Genomic DNA, 13667 nt, shown 5'->3' with positions numbered 1-13667 from the left:
ATCCCCAATCTTCCTCAAGATCCTCTTAATATTCATATTTGCAGCCTCAATTGCTCTATTCATTTATGGTCGATTTGCCGTGGAATTTGGATGAACGGTCTTAAAACTTTCACAAATCTCTCACATCAGGTCGCTATTGAAATTGGACATATTATCTATTATGATTGACTCCGGAATCCCAAATCAATAGACTAAGCTATTGCGGATGGAATCTTCCACCACCTTTTTGGTTGTTGCCTTATGTATTGAAGCTTTAACTTATTTCATGAAATGGTCGATAGCTACCTAGATAAAATAGTATCTATTGGAGGCATGAGGCTGTATGGGCCAATAACATCAATGGCCCAAGAAGTAAATGGCCAAGGGGAACCCATCACACTGAGCTCATTTGGCGGAACCCGTATAAAATCCCCATAAACTTAACATTGGTGACATTTTTGCACGTATCAGATGTTATCTTTCTCTATGGTCATCTAAAAGTATTTGGATCTCAAAATATTCTTTACAAGAATAAAACCATTTATGTGTGGTCTGTAAGTTTCTGCGTGTACCTCCTCCAGTAATCTCATAGATTTCGTGGCATCAACACATTTTAGATATCCCAAGTCCGGGGTCCTCCGATATAGGATTTCCTCATTGAGAAAGAAGTGATTGGCCATCCTTCTTAAGGTCCTCTTTTATTTGTTAGTAGCGCTCTTCGAATATTCCCTTGTTTTGAGTAACCTTTTTATATTATAGTAATACATCTTTCTACCAGGCTTTTTATCTATATGTAAATAGTATGTATGTTGATCATGTATCTCTACCTTGATGGGATCAGAATGGATTCTGAATCATTAAAGATAATGTTGCCAAGGCATTAGCAAACTCATTTTGAATTTGAGCAACATGTTTGAACTTAATATGCGTGAAATATTTAATCAAATCCTTAACATATTGCACATAAGAAAGGATTTTCACATTCTTAGTGGTCCATTTTCCTTACATGATGGATCAATAAATCTAAATATCCTATCACCAAAAGCTCTTTGATGTTCATGTCTACTGTCATCCAAAATCTGAGAATGCAAGCCCCATATTCTGCTATGTTATTCTTACGAAGAAACCCAATCTTGGTTGAGATCGGATAATGTTGACCTATTTTGAAAATAGAACTATAATTCCAACTCCTTTTAAGTTCAATGCTCCATCAAAGAACATTATCTATCCATCATACAGCTCTGAGGTATCTTCTCTTATAAACAACACCTCTTCATCAGGAAAATAGGACTTGAGTGGCTTGTAATCTTGATCCACTAGATTTTTTGTGAGGTGATCAGCTAAAGATTGTCCTTTAATGGGTTTTTGTGTCACGTACATAATATCAAACTCGCTCAACAAAACCTTCCATTTTGCTAATTTTCTAGTGGGCATTGGTTTCTAAAAGATGTACTTGAGTGGATCTATTTTTGAAATCAAGTATGTGGTATATGCGGATATGTAGTGCCTCAACGTTTGTGCAACCCAAGTCAATGCGCAACAGGTCTGCTCCAATAATATATATATTACTTCATACGATGTGAACTTCTTACTCAGGTACTAAATAACTTGTTCTTTCCATCCTGAATCATCATTCTTCCCTAACACACATCTAAATGCATTATCCATAAAAGATAAATATAATAACAATGGATTCCCAGGCTCTGGTGGAACCAATTACTGGTGGGTTAGACCAGTACTTATTAATTTTATATAAAGTCACTTGACATTCTTTAGTTCATCCACTGGCAGAATCTTTCTTTAATAACTTAAATATTGGTTCAAAAATTATCATAGACTGGGCTATAAACTGACTGGTGTAATTGAGTTTCCCTAAGTAGCTCATTATGTCCTTTTTGGTCTTAGGAGGTGGTAAGTCTTGGATTACCTTTATCTTGGATGAATCCAACTCTATACCCCTCCTACTAATAATGAATCCCAATAACTTTTTTGTGGGAACTCTAAAGTCGCATTTAGCTGGATTTAACTTTAGGTCATACCTTTGTAGAACCACAGCATTTCAAAGAATTTTTGTAAATCATCCAGGTGGTTCGAACTCTTTTTAGACTTTATAATGACATCATGCACGTACACCTTAATCTCTTTGTGAATCATATCATGAAAAAGGGTAGTCATGACCTTCTTGAAAGTCGCATCGACATTTTTGATTCAAGATGGCATTACCCTGTAGTAGTAAACTCCCCATAGAGTGATAAAGGCTATTTTCTCTACGTCATTCTCATCCATCAAGATTTGATGATATCTCGCAAAACAATTAACAAATGACTGCAACTCATGTTTTGCGCAATTATCAATAAGAATGAGAATATTTGAGAAAGAAAAATCATCTTTTGGTCTAGCCTTATCTCAACAATCTAAGCATATTCTTATCTTTTAGTCCTTCGGCACTAGCACAATGTTGGCCAACCATGTGGGGTAATTTGTGGCCCTCACAACGTTAGCTTCTATCTATTTGGTCACCTCCTCCTTGATCCTTAAACTCAAATTGGGTTTGAATTTCCTCATCTTTTATTTTACTAACAGACACACAGTATTAATTGGCTGTCGATGCGAGATGATATCAGTGCTCTAACTAGGAATGTCATCGTAAGACCAAGCAAACACATCGATGTATTGCTTGAGAAAACTTATCAATTCTTTCTTCCTTTCAACCTCCAAGTGTATGCTGACTCACATTTCCTTTACCGTTTCTTCATCACCCAAATTGATGACTTCAGTTTCATCTATATTAGGCTTCTTTTGACTCTCAAGTTGATCGATATCCTGTGGTTGTTTTTCAAGTATCATGCTTTCATCTTACTCCTAAGCTTTTCATCTTTTGAGAATTTTGTACTAAGCTTGAATGAAAAATACATGATAGTGATTTTTCTTTGAAGAATTATTGACCCAAGTGTGGAATTACATTGTCCCTATCTCTCATGGATTAATTTAATGATAACTTTGGTATATTCTTATCTCTTTTATCTATGAATAGCTAATTTTCAATCTTGGGATTATGCTTGCTTAGGTAGTGGTAGTGCATGGGTTTTAGCAAATTATTTTTTTAATTAGTTAGTTGTGATGGCTGTTGTATTTATTCATGAATTAATTGAGAGTTGGGGGTTTCAAACTCCAACCATCCTAGAACCTATGTCATTCTTGAAAGAGAGAACATGGGTGAGAAATAAATGCAACCAATAACTTGATTCATTTCATTTAATGATATCTCTTAGATATAAGGATGTCAATTGAGGCAATAAATGTGGAAAATTGTCACACTTGTGAGGAGTTTGAAAGAACCCATTTGTGAAATTTGGTGTTGTAATTGAAAGATTGACACCAGTACATTGACATCTAGCCTACCCATGACTTTTAACTGAAAGTTGAATAAATGGCCAAATATCCATGCATGATCCCACACCTATAATTGCATAACCCCAAGGCTTATTCTCAATTGAATTCACTCTTAGCATTTTTCAAATATCAAGATAGTACTCTAAAATTGTAGTAATTGTCACTATAAACACATTCAAACTAAATCCCCCATTTTACATTAATTCTTGCTTTCTTCACACTACGGGTCATCTTTTAGTAGACTATTAATACTCTTGAGTTTTGAATTCCATGCTTTCACTCCTTGTGGATTAGACCCCAACCTAAGTTGGGTTATTATATTAACAACAATCGCTTACACCCATTCAAGAGTGTAATTTGAGTGTTATAAAAAATGGTGTCATTTTCGGTGAGTGAAATATAGTTTTCACTCTTGTAGAGTTTTTAGTTACTTTGGTTAGCCATAGTTTTTTATTTTACATTGTTTGGTGGTTTGGTTCTTTCTTGGATGTGTATAATAGTATACACGATACTATGAGCCAACACGACAGTAATGTTGGGACGGTTGATGGATGTCTTAAGGATGCGGATTACCTCATTGATGCGGGCCGAGCTAGTGCTATTCATATTCCACCGGCAGAAGGAAATGAAGTGCTTCATGTTACTAGCGTGATGCTTTATTTTCTTTCAAATTAAAGGGTTATTTGGAGGCCAAGCTCATGAGGATGCTAATCTATATTTAAAGAATTTTATTGATGTGTGTTCTCCATTTGACCTAGCCCACATATCTCAAGAGTTAATCCGGTTGGGTCTTTTCCCATTCTCTTTGATGGGACAAGCGGTCTTATAGTTACGGTATTTTCCCACGGGATCTATCATGACATGGAGTGAGCTCACGGGGGTATTCTTGGAAAGATATTTTCCTCCTTCTCAGATATTGCAACTAAGGAATGAAATTATTAACTTTCGCCAACTTAATGGAGAACCGTTATATGAGGTTTGGAAATGGTTCAACAACAAGTTAATGCAATGCCCAAATCATGAGGTTCTCCAAATTTTCTATAGGGCATTAGAACAATTCAATAAGACAGTAGTCGCTAATGAGGCCGGGGGTTCTCTTGTTAGACTATCATATGTTGTTGCGTTAACTTTGCTAGATCAAGTGACCAAGAAAAGTAGAGGGTGTAACACAAGAGATACCGATATGGATGTGGGGGATCCCTCCGCATCTTTTGTGAGCCAAGAACAAGAGAAAAAAGATGAAGAAAGAGATGCAAATATGGCTAAAATGATAACTCAACTTGATCTTCTTACCAAACATGTGATGGGGGCTCCTCCTAAGGCGGTTAGCGTTGTTGCTTTTAAGAGTGCTAAAGCTTATGATAATGAGGAAACTGTAATACCCTAAAATCTCATCCCGAAGCATCGCACGGTTCTTAAGGCAACGAGTAGCCCCAAGCTAAACCTTCAAGCCTGTTACTATCTCTATCTCTCACTTTGGGATATCCAGTCAAGAAATAAGACTATAATATATATCATCTCAAGACCGAAATAACTGGAAAACATAATCTGAAATATAAAATACTAAAAGTCTAAAACACAATGGCTAGTCTAGTCTAACAAAGCCTCTACTACTCAAATTGGAGAGCCATTGGGACAGACCCCCAACTGACTCAAACTGATAGGAAAGTAATAAGAACTGAAAATCTGAGAGAGTAGGTCCTCGAACCATGAGGACTCACCAACTTTGGGATGTAGGCAAGGCACTCGAGAATCATGGTCACTGCTAAGGATGAGCACCTGAACCTACATTATAAGACAATGTAGCATACAGACGTATATGTGGATCTTCACTTTGGGAATGTACTGAGTATATGGGGGTGCATGCATTTACATGAAACAATATCAATACTCTTTAATAAAATCGTGTATGCAAATAGGAATGACTCACATAGCTTGAATAAGTCAAAAATGTAAAACTCATGAATAATGAATAGTGAAGCATGTAACACAAATCTCATAAGTCATTATACTTAACTTTAAAATCTATACTCTCCTCTTATTCTCAGTACTTGAAGGCTAAAGGAGGCCTTAAACAAATACTTTCAAACTCATTCTTTTATCTCATGAAGAGTAAAACTTCTTTAAAACGTAAGGACTTAGAACTTTTAGGAACTTCAACACTTGGGAACTCTCAAACTCTTTTATACTCGGGACACTTAGAACTCGGGAGTTTCTTCAAATTGACATAAACCAAGTAAGCAACATAGAGTCCAACGTCCTGCCCATGTTGGGAAGAGTTGTTTTATCCTTGCCATCGGAGTAGAACCTCATCTTTAGCGATAACTATCTCGGCCTTGGGCCCATAAATCTTGAACATATGGTGGCACGTAGTTCTGAGGTATGAGACCTTGGAATCATACCCAACTTGGTGCTAAATACTACTCCCATACTCATCTCAAAACTCTTAGGAAATCCACCTCAAAATAGCTCAAGGTTCTATAATGAAGACCAAAACATATTTCTATTTGCTTTAAATCATACTCAATGTGGATTTTAACTCTATTATGACCAAAAGGTCAAATCTTTCTCAATGATATCAAAGTACTCAATTCATGGTAGCTTATAGCACAAGAGTTCATAAAATTGCAAATCTTAAGTAGGGTTTAATGACCCATAATCAAATCTCAATTTAAGACTCTTCAAAATGCATACTAGATGTCATAAAGATTCATAAATCATATAGAAATCTGAAATTTTCAGCATTTTGCCTTAAAATCTCAACATAGTCATGTATTTAAATTTCTAGAACATTGAAAATATTAAAATCTCAAGGAATAACAACATAGGGTATAAAACCATACTTCAATTTCATAAGAAAACATAGAAAATCATATATTATCGTAATGAAAAATAAATTTTGGGCACAAGGACGAAAGAAGTGTCCTTGTTCAAACCGCACATACCTTAGATTATGAATTGGATGAACAAACTTGTTTGAGACTCTTTTTCTTACTCTTGAGAGAGGGTTCTTGAAGCTTTTTACTTGGGAACCTTGAATCTTAACTCAATTTGTAAAATCTATGGTGAATTCTTGGAGTTCTTGAAGAAAGGATTTGTTCTTGTTCTTGAGGGAGAAACCCTAGTTTTGGAGATGTTTGAATGAATAATGAAGCCCTCAGTTTCATTCTGGATATATCTGAGTGTTAAAAGGATGGGAAAAGACCAAAAAGCCCTTTTTAAAATGACTTAAAATTATCGATCGGGATGTGCGATGGTGGGGTGCGACGGTCCGTCGAGGGCCCGAAGGTTCGTCGGTCCTGACTGTTGCACCTGGACCAGAACTTGGTCACTGCCTTTACTGTGACGATGGATACAATGGTTCATCGAGGGCCCGGCGATCCGTCGAAACTTACCATCGCACTTAACCAGAATGGGGCCTCACTGCCTCCTCTACGATGGTTTGGGTGACGGTCCGTCACAAGCTCGATGGTCCGTTGCACTTGGGCGATTTCACTGCTTTTTATAAAATGGCCATATATTTCTCTTTTGATGTTGGATTTTGATAAAATGGATATCGTTGGAAAGATAATTCAATTTCCCACATGATAGAAAGTCATTTTTAGGAAAATTCATCAAGGTTTAAATACTAATCACTTTGGAATCCACTCCTTAATCTTTTAAGACCGGAATTACACTTCACTTGACATGCTCTAAAGGCTCAAACTACGAGGAAACTTTGCGGGGTATTATAATATCTTCCCCTTGGAAACATTCATCCTTGAATGTCTCTAGTTAGACTAAGGACACCGGGAAAACTGAGTACACATAGCTGAAGCAATTTGCTAAGCGGGCTTCATATCTTTCTAAACTCTTAAATACTTTGAAAATTGCAAGAACTCATATAAGAATAGATTCATAGATGAACTTTAGATTAGAAGGGATGAATTAAGGAAGAATAATATGTTCAGCTTGATCTGAACTTGTGGAGAAGAGGTGCGGGTACTTGGCTCGCATATCTGCTTCTACCTCCCAAGTAGTGCCCTTAACTGACTGGTTTCGCCACAAAACTTTGACTAAGGGAACCTCTTTGTTCCTTATTATACGGATCTGGAAGTTTAGAATCTCAATAGGAATCTCATTGAATGAAAAACTACTCTGAATATCAGCACTCTCTGAAGGATCCACCACCATGGAATCACCAATTTGCTTTTTAAGCATGGAGACATGAAAAATAGGATGAATAGCTGAAAACTCTGCGGGCAACTCAACTTCATAGGCTACTCTCCCAACACGACTCAAGACCCAATAAGGGCCAACATAACGGGGACTAAGCTTTCCTTTTCTGCCAAATCTCTTCACCCCTTTCATGGGTGAAATATTCAAGTACACCAAATCACCCACCTTAAACTCAAGATCCCTTCCCCTCACATCAGTGTATGGATTTTGACGACTCTGAGTTGTCTTTAACCTTTCTTTAATCAACTTCACCTTCTCGATGGCCTCAAATACTGTATCAGGTACAATCAAGGCAGCTTCACCCACTTCAAATCAAGCTATAGGTGATCTAAATCTTCTACCATACAAAGCCTCAAATGGTGCCATCTTGATGCTAGCATAGTAACTATTGTTATATGCAAACTGATCAGTGGAAATTGCTCATCCCAACTACCTTTGAAATCAAGTGCACATGCCCTCAATATATCCTCTAGAGTCTAAATAGTCTTCTCAACCTGACCATCTGTCTGTGGATGAAAAGCAGAACTCAAATGAACTTGGGTAACAAGGCCCTTCTGAAATGCTCTCCAAAACAGAGAAGTGAACTGAGTACCCTTATCCGAGATGATGGACAAGGAAACTCCATGCAACCTAACTAACTCTCAAATATATAGTCTAACATAATCCTTAGTTGTATAAGATATATGCATGGGTAAGAAATGCGCGGACTTAGTCAACCTGTCCACAACCACCCAAATAGAATCATGATGATAGCGCGAAAGAGGTAAACCAGTCATGAAATCCATATTCATATCTTTCCACTTCCAAGTGGGTAAACCAAAATCTTGCATCACACCAGTAGATCTTTGGTGCTCTAACTTAACCTGTTGTCACGTTGCACACTTTGCTATAAAGTCAGCTATATCCTTCTTCATACCACTCTACCAATAGATTTCCCGCAAGTCGCGGTATATCTTGGTAGTGCCGGGATGAATAGAATACCATGCACCATGTGCTTCAGCCATAATCCTCTGCCTTAGATCATCGATACACAAAACACATAATTTACCCTGTAATCTCAACACTCTATCTCCCCCTTGGGAGAAAACCTCTACCTTTTGGTCCTTAACTGACTACTTCAGTCTGACCAAACTAGGATCCCTGTCTTATTTCTCCTTCACTTCCGAAACTAAAGAGGATTCGGAACTACTCTGCACCAAAATATTCCTCTCAACGGAATCGATCAAACTAACACCCAGTCTAGCCAAATGATGTACATCACGAGCTAAATCTTTTTTACCTTTCTCTACATGAGTAACACTACCCATAGACAACCTACTAAGGGCATCTGCCACTACATTGGCCTTACTCGGGGTGATACAACACAATCATATCATAGTTCTTTAACAACTCTAACCACCTCCTCTGCCTAAGATTCAACTCCCTCTAAGTAAACATATATTGCAGAATTTTATGATCAGTAAACATATCAACATAAACATCATAAAGATAATGTCTACATAATTTTAAAGCAAAGACCACAATAGCTAATTCAATATCATGGGTTAGGTAGTTTTTTTCATGCGGCTTTAACTGTCTAAAGGCATAGGATATAACCTTACTTCTCTGTATCAACACATAACCCAAACCAACTTTAGAGGAGTCACAATACACCACAAAACCATTTGTACCATTGGGTAAATTCAACACAGGGGCTGAGGTAAGTCGAGTCTTCAACTCCTGAAAACTCTTCTCACAGGAATCTGACTACTGGAACTTAACTTTCTTTTGGGTCAAATGGGTCATGGGAGACGTAATAAAAGAGAAAACTTTAACAAAACAGTGGTAGTAGCCAACCAGACCGAAGAAAATCCTAATGTCAGATGAAGAAATAGGTCTAGGCTAATTTCTTACAGCTTCTGTCTTTTGGGGATCAACTCTAATGCCTTCGGCTGAAATGATATGACCCAGAAAGGCTATTGATCTTAGCCAAAATTTGCACTTGTTGAATTTAGAGAATAATTGGTGATCTCTAAGAGTTTGCAAAACAATCCTAAGATGATTTGCATGGTCATTCTCAGTACGGGAGTAAACAAGAATATCATATATGAATACTATGATAAACATATCAAGATATTGCTTGAACACTTGATTCATGAGGTCCACAAATGCCCCTGGAGAATTGGTTAGCCCGAAAGACATGACTAGAAACTCAAAGTGACCATAGCGGGTTTGGAAGGCTATCTTTGGAACATCACATTCCCTCACATTAAGTTGATGATAGCCGGATCTAAGGTCTATCTTGGAGAAATAACTTTCACCTTGCAACTGATCAAACAGGTCATCAATTCTCAAAAGAGGATACTTATTTTTGACTGTGACCTTATTAAACTGACGATAGTCAATACACATACGCAAAGAACCATCTTTCTTTCGCATGAATAGAACAGATGCACCCAAAGGAGAGACACTGGGCCTTATGAAACCTTTATCTAAAAGATCTTTGAGTTGCTTTTTCAACTCCTTAAGATCTGCATATTCCATACAGTATGGAGGAATAGAAATAAGCTGAGTGTCTAGAAGAAAGTCAATCCTGAATTCTATCTCTCTACCAGGAGGTACCCCTGGGAGATCTTCTAGAAAAACATCAAGAAACTCATTAACAATGTTGACTGACTGAATAGTTGGAGCCTTGGACTTAGTGTCTTTAACTCTAACTAAGTGATAGATGCAACCTTTGGATATTAGGTTTTTGGCTTTGAGATAGGATATAAAATGACTCTTGGAAGATACGGATTTTCCAGACCACTCAAAAACTGGTTCATCAGGAAACTGAAACTTGACCACACGGGTATGACAGTTTATAGATGCATAATAGAAATAAAGCCAATCCATACCTAGAATAAGGTCAAAATCCATCATGTATAACTCTATCAAATCAGTAAGTATGACTTTATGAAGAACACTAACAGGATAATTTTTATACACTTGATTAGCAACAACTGACTCACTTACTGGAGTAGAAACTAGGAAAGGCTCAGGAATCTTCTCAAGACTCTTTCCAAAATTCACAGCGACTAATAAGGTCTCATAAGAGAAACTTGACCTGGGGTCCAACAACACAAAAACATCAAAACAAAAGACACGGAGCATACCAGTAACAACATCGGGAGAATCCTCTTACTCCTGATAGAATGGTAAGACAGAATCTTTTCTGGTGCTGACCGTCAGCAGTACTGGATAAAGCACCCATCTTTCCACAACCAAAACAACCCCTTTGGTATACTAAGCACTCACCGGGATGGTCCCTACCATACTTAACATAAGAAGGATAACAGGGCCTGTTACTTACACTATTCTGTAACCTAGACATAGAAGACCTGCTCCCTTATTCCTTCTTATTTCTAGGTGCAGGAGTACTAGCTGATGAAGGCTCTAGCATAGACAAAAGGTTCTGGAACTGTGGGTGGTTCCCTCCATAGGACCTAGCTTGACTATACTCATGTTGCTCAGATCTAGCCCTCTTGTTACCCCTCACTTTATCTCTCTCTCTTATCTTGTCTGGCTCAATTTGCTGTGCATGTATCATCAACCTAGATAGATCTATATCTCTATTCAGCATCATAGTCCTACACTCTTTTAGTACTAAACCAAAAACACCTATCACGAACTTGCTCATACTATTACTGGTGTCAGCAATCAAATCAGGAGCATACTTGGCTAACTGGTTGAACTTCAAGCAGTACTTCTTAACAGTCATAGAGCCCTTCCTTAAGTTCTTAAACTCCTAAATCTTTGCTTCTATCATCTCAAGCGGGAAGACTTTGTCCAAGAATGCTTCTTAGAACACCTGCCAAGTCATACGAACAACATCCTCACCTCTACCCTTCCTCCATGCTACAACCCAGTCATAAGCAATGTCTTTCAACCTGTAAGACGCCATCTCAACACTTTATTCCTCAGAAACATGCATCACCTGTGTGATCTTTTTTACCTCCTCAAGGTATAACTGTGGGTCCTTACCTGCCTTAGACCTATAAAACTCTGGCGGATTCATCCGCATGAAATCATGAATTCTAGTAGCAGCTAAATCACCACCCTGCTGATTCAAATCTGTGGCCTAGTTATTGGCCTGAACATTGGTGGTGACTACTTAGGCTAACACCTGAAAGGCCGCCCAAAACTCAGCATGAGATACAGTCTCATTCAAGAGATTAACAGGATGGGGTTGCTCATTATTATTTCTGCCGGTGTTCTCTCTTCGGGGAGGCATTTTCTGAAATAGGAGAGCACGAATTATTAGATGAGAGGGACAATTGCAGGCACGATAGAATCTAAAAGAAATAAATAAATTTTTCCTAAAATGTCTTGTAGCCTCTTGCTCATAGATGTGGCGCGCTACACACCGATGATCAAGACTCTACTTAACGTATCTTTTTAAAATCCTTCGGACTCCTTAAACCTTAGGCTTTGATACCAAGTTTGTAACACCCCAAAATCTCATCCTGGAGTGTCACACAGTGCTTAAGGCTACGAGTAGCCCCAAGCTAACACTTCAAACCTATTACTATCTCTATCTCTCGCTTTGGGATATCCAGTCAAGCAATAAGACTATAATATATATCATCTTAAGACCAAAATAATTGTAAAACATAATCTGAAATATAAAATATTAAAAGTCTAAAACACAACTGCTAGTCTAGTCTGATAAAGCCTCTACTACTCAAACTGGAGAGCCATTAGGACAGACCCCCAACTGACTCAAACTGATATAAAAGTAATAACAACTGAAAATCTGAGAGAGTAGGTCCTCGAACCATGAGGACTCACCAACTGTGGGATGTAGGCAAGACACTCAAGAATCACGGTCACTACTAAGGATGAGCACCTGAACCTACATTATTAGACAATGTAGCACACAGATGTATATGTGGATCATCACTTTGGGAATGTACTGAGTATATGGGGGTGTATGTATTTACATGAAATAATTTCAATACTCTTTAATAAAATCATGTGGAATGACTCACATAGCTTGAATAAGTCAAAAATGTAAAACTCATGAATCATGAATAGTGAAGCATGTAACACAAATCTCGTGAGTCATTATACTTAACTTTAAAATTTATACTCTCCTCTTAATCTCGGTACTTGAAGGCTAAAGAAGGCCTTAAACAAATACTTTCAAACTCATGCTTTTATCTCATAGAGAGTAAAACTTCTTTAAAACGTAAGGACTTAGAACTTTTAGGAACTTCAACACTTGGGAACTCTAGAACTCTTTGACTCGGAACACTTGGAACTCGGGAGTTTTTTATAACTGACATAAATCATGTAAGCTACATGGAGTCCAAAGTCTTGCCCACATTGGGGAGAGCTATTCTATCCTTGCCATCGGAGTAGAACCTCATCTTTAGTGATCACTATCTAGGTCTTAGGCCCATAAATCTCAAATCTATGGTGGCACATAGTTCTGGGGTATGAGACCTTGGAAACATACCCAACTCAGTGCTAAATACTACTCCTATACTCAGCTCAGAACTCTTAGGAAATCCACCTCAAAATAACTCAAGGGTCTATAATGAAGACCAAAATATATTTCTATTTACTTTAAATCATACTCAATGTGGATTTTAACTCTATTATGACCAAAAGGCCAAATCTTTCTCAATGATATCAAAGTACTCAATTCATGGGTGCTTATAGCACAAGAGTTTATAAAATTGCAAATCTCAAGTAGCGCTTAATTACTTATAATCAAATCTCAAGGTAAGACTCATCAAATTTCATACTAGATGTCATAAAGATTCACAAATCATATAGAAATCTAAAATTTTCAGTATTTTGTCTTAAAATCTTAACATACTCATGTATTTAAATTTCTAGAACATTGAAACTATTAAAATCTCAAGGAATAACCACATAGGGTATAAACCCATACTTTAATTTCATAAGAAAACATAAAAAATCATATATTCTCGTAATGAAAAATAGATTTTAGGCACAAGAATGAAAAAGTGTCCTTGTTCAAACCCCGCATACCTTAGATTATGATTTGGATGAACAAACTTGTTTGAGAATCTTCTTCTTATTCTTGA

This window comes from Capsicum annuum, chromosome 1 (genome assembly GCF_002878395.1).
Source record: "Capsicum annuum cultivar UCD-10X-F1 chromosome 1, UCD10Xv1.1, whole genome shotgun sequence".
In the NCBI taxonomy this organism is placed as follows: domain Eukaryota; kingdom Viridiplantae; phylum Streptophyta; class Magnoliopsida; order Solanales; family Solanaceae; genus Capsicum; species Capsicum annuum.
This window is presented reverse-complemented; position numbering follows the sequence as displayed.